Source organism: Embiotoca jacksoni, unplaced genomic scaffold (assembly GCF_022577435.1).
Source record: "Embiotoca jacksoni isolate LCO1_2020_lvr unplaced genomic scaffold, fEmbJac1.0.p SCAF_20, whole genome shotgun sequence".
Taxonomy (NCBI): domain Eukaryota; kingdom Metazoa; phylum Chordata; class Actinopteri; family Embiotocidae; genus Embiotoca; species Embiotoca jacksoni.
The window spans coordinates 8,103,999-8,108,098 of record NW_027185341.1 but is presented as its reverse complement, the minus strand read 5'-3'; the positions used below and the strand labels follow the sequence as shown (position 1 = coordinate 8,108,098).

The window sequence follows — 4,100 nt, the reverse complement described above, 5'->3', positions numbered from 1 at the left end:
AGACAAAACACGCAAACCCAAACTTTTAAAACCACAACTGAGAAAAGTTGTGTTGGTGAGTACCGTCCCACGTCCTTTTACACTTTCTTTGCTGTAATGAATTCCTCTTTTGAGAAACCCATCCAAACAGTACACGTGGTACATTGACAGCTTTTTGCCTAAAGCCCTCCGTGCCATGTAAAGCGTTCATGGTGACGTCGAACAGGGACGTCTGGGAGCAAAAAGTACAACAAATGGTCCTAAAACGTGCCGCGTCAACCAGGTTTAACTCTGTGATGTCACTGGAACGATGAACGCTGCGTTTTAACGACACGAAATGCCGCAAGAGGTCGTTGGATTTCCGGCCGCCTCGGTTCCAGAACTTGTGTGCTCACGTTTACCAAACCTGCCATTCACCCAGACGCTAAATCTGCCCTGGAATTAGATTAATGGAGTTTCACATAAACGTTTTACTCAACCTTCCTTTTCTCACCGCTGAATCCCACTCCTCCCTCATTATTGTTATTATTTTGCTGTTGTCGTACCCTCCCTCCATCCCTCCCCCTCCCTCTTCGCCCTCCGTCTCCACCATCTCCAGCCGAAGATAGTGGAGGAGAACCTGACCTACGCCGAGCTGGATCTGGTGAAACCGACTCCGGAGACGAAGGCGTCGCGTAGCGGCACGGTGTACGCTCAGATCCTGTTTGAGGAGCAGCAGCTGTGAGAGAAAACGCAACGCGCCACTAGTTCCCGTGCCTTGTGTAAAAAGTACTGTCTATTTATATTCTGTACTGTCTCGTATTCAAGTGGTTTGTGAACGGAAAACTGTGTGTCGTCTTGAAATGATGACAAAATTGTACATACGATTTTTATATGAACTTTGGTATGACTTCCTCTTGTAAGATCAAGATGCAAAAGAACATGTTTTTTTTGTTGTTCTTGTTTTTTTTTAGATATACTGGAATATTTCTTCATTTTTCTTTCGCACCTACATTTAAATGCCGCGTAGCTTAAACTGAGAAAACGGTGAGACTTTCGCGCCGATCTCGACCCGATTCGTCCACCGCGACAGTCGGAGCGAAAGCTGGAGGTTTGGTGTGGAGGGCTGATTTCAGCCGACCCGACAGCATCACACATGCTTCGCGAGGGCATTCGCGACCCGACGCCCGGAGGGTTAAAACCCCCCGTGGTGTGTGTGTGTGTGTGTGTGTGTGGTCATCTCGGCCTGTGACCGGCAGGTTATACCCCGATGTGAATAGTGTGGTGTAGAATAATGCTGCTATTTGTGATTTTAAAGAAATTAGTGACCGTTTTGAGAAACGTCCTTATCTCCCTTCCTGCTGAGCGTCGGAGAGGACACTTCGATACCGCTCTCTTGTGTCACGCTCACTTTGAAGCGACGTATATCTGACAAACAAAGCGCCTCTTTCAACTGCTTCAGTTCCTCGTCTCGGTACTCCGGTTCAAATAAATACGGCCGACAATCCAACTGGAATGACCCTCCGACGCGCACGAGGCAATCCGCCATTGCATTTGGCAATTTAGAGCTTCCAGGAAGTCGGCCTGACGCATGTAAACAAACCGGGCCGCGGTGCGACGCGCCGGGTGACTCGGTCCGATGGAAAGGATCCCCGGACGGAGAGTTCAAACGCAAACGGCAAAATGGCCTTTTCATTTCTGGGTTTACTTTTTGTCCGACTTGAAAACAAATCGTTTAAAATGCTCCATGTTTAAAATCAGGTTGTTGTTTTTTTGTTGTTGTTGTTGTTGTGAAAAGCAGCAGACAGATTTTGTCCCGGAGATACGCTGTTTTGTGCGACTCTTCATTTCCCCAAATCCTACAGCGGCAGCGAAGAGTGCAGCGTCAGCGTGTCGGGTAGAGATACAGCAAGATGATCCAAACCACAACTATCCTTTAAATATAACAAATAATGAAATAAAGAAAATCATAAGTCTTGAAACTTTTTGATTGGCCCTCGTATATTGTGTTAACTTACTGATTGAGCTGCAGAGTCGTCGGTCGGTGTATTTATTATTTTTTTTTTTTTAAAAGGCAGAAAAAACACACAAAGACTTTCCTAAAATATTGAATTGTTCCTTCGAATTCATGAACACACTTTATTCTAACGCGACGTGACCGGCTCCTGTAAAGTCCTCGTGTCTTTGATATTCCTTGCTCGTTTAAATCACTTCCGCAACGGATTGTGGGAAACCCCGCCCGTCCGGAGGAAGCCCATTTATGAAGGAGGGGAAAAAGTCAATTGGAGACGTTTGTTGTTATTGATGTGAACCGACGCCTTGCATCAAACGGGATTTACTTCCAGCGTGTTCCCGGCCCGTCGTCTTCTGTGTTCAGTTTGAGTTTGTGTTTGCGTGTCGGGCTGCGGTTCGTAATGACCGCAGCTCCACAGAGTTGGTACTAAAGCAGCAATTACACCCCCCCCCCCCCCCACCCCCGATACCCCCCACCACCACCAACCCCGCAGGGCGAGCACATGAGACCACTCGAGCCTTTTGATCCGGTTCCAACCTCAACTTAACAGGCCGTTAGCGACGCACACACTTGTTCCACGAAGGCCGAACACATCCAAGGGCTTACACACAAAGGCACATATCGTTAAACAGAAACGCATTTACCCTTCTTCTTTTTTTTTTTTTTTTTTGGGGGGGGGGGGTTGTGTCCCACCCCCTCGACACTGAGACAAGTACAAAATACGTTGCGTATATTCTCCTTTTATGAACGCCGTCAACGGTCCTGTCTCTTGTTATTCGACTTTGTTCATGTAAAAATAAATACAAAAGCGACTAACGATGTCAACATTAAACCAAATAAACTCACTGACATATTGGTACGCTCTTCTGTATTGATTGGAGACCCCCGGCAACACTGCGTCCCGCCCACCAGTAGGTGTAACCTGACTGCGCCACAGACCTGTCAATCAAACAGACCCCAAAATGACAGATTTTCAAAGCTCATTTTCTTGTTAATGTTTGGACTATTTTCAGATGGACCGCCAGAAAACTCATAACAAGGAGCGACTTCAGCTAACAGCACCAAGATAACTCCCGGAGACATTTTACCGACTGAGAACTTTAGGAGAGCAGTTGAACGGGAGTCAATGGAGCCGGAGGCTTCTCGGAGTGAACCTCTGGTGGCACCCAGCGGTATCGCAGCTCAGGGCGCCTCGGCGTTAGCCTCCTTTTTCAGAGCCGAAAGCTACCTCCACTTTCATATACAGTCTGTGGTCAGTCAGCAGACGGGAACAGGAGGAGAACGGTCACGTCACCCACAGAGGAGACAGACAGTAAATATCATAGTGATCAAAATACAAAGGATATGATGCAGCCTAACATCTGTAACACAGACATATTTATTTATCAGTGATCCTTCAGGTTTCTAGGTTTCCCAAGTGGAAAGAATAAAGGACGCAAAGTTTATTGAGCGCGGTCCATATTAAACCATACTATTTCATTTTCATGACATTTTGGCCAGCATACCACACTGTGATATATTTTTCGGGACATTTTGGACCACATGCTACACCAAGACGTTTTTATGACATTTTTGAAAACATACTCCAGTATGACGTTTTTATGACATGTTGGACCACAAACTACCGAGACCGTCAGGATCCCTGCTTTTTCCTAGAGTTGTTGTTTTTTTCTCCCCTTTCTGTGTCTCCTCTTCCTTTCTTCCTTTCCCATCTCATTTCCCTCGTCTTTCTGTTTGTCCTTATTTGTTGTCTGTTGTTTCTGTGAGTTTTTGTGTCAGCCCGGCTCGAGGAGGTTAACCTTCTAGACTCCTCCCTGGTTGATTCCACTGGACGTCTGGCACAGCAGTCTCCAATCTCTCCAATCTCCCCCGTCAACCTGCTGCAGTCGATCATCTCCAGTTCAACTCCACCTTCATCAGATTCTTCTGTCAGCTAAGAGTTGTTGTCTGAACTGATCCTCGTCTGTCCACATCGCTCCAGTCGTGGAAGGATCCTGCTCGGCCTGCCTGGACTCAAGCGAACGTCTCCCTCGGCTCGCGCTCCACCCTCAAACTCCACTCCACCCCACCTCACGCTCCACCTCACCCACGCTCCACCCCACCCACGCTCCACCCCACCCCGCCCCAC

General features: G+C 47.5%; 1 long non-coding RNA gene across 1 annotated transcript; it reads left to right on the top strand.

Moving 5' to 3' along the window:
• Window positions 1-2,831, top strand: LOC138202250 (uncharacterized). The gene is made up of 2 exons (XR_011178634.1): window positions 1-55; window positions 578-2,831. It is a non-coding gene; the product is annotated as an uncharacterized lncRNA (long non-coding RNA).
• Window positions 2,832-4,100: the final 1,269 nt, after the last annotated feature.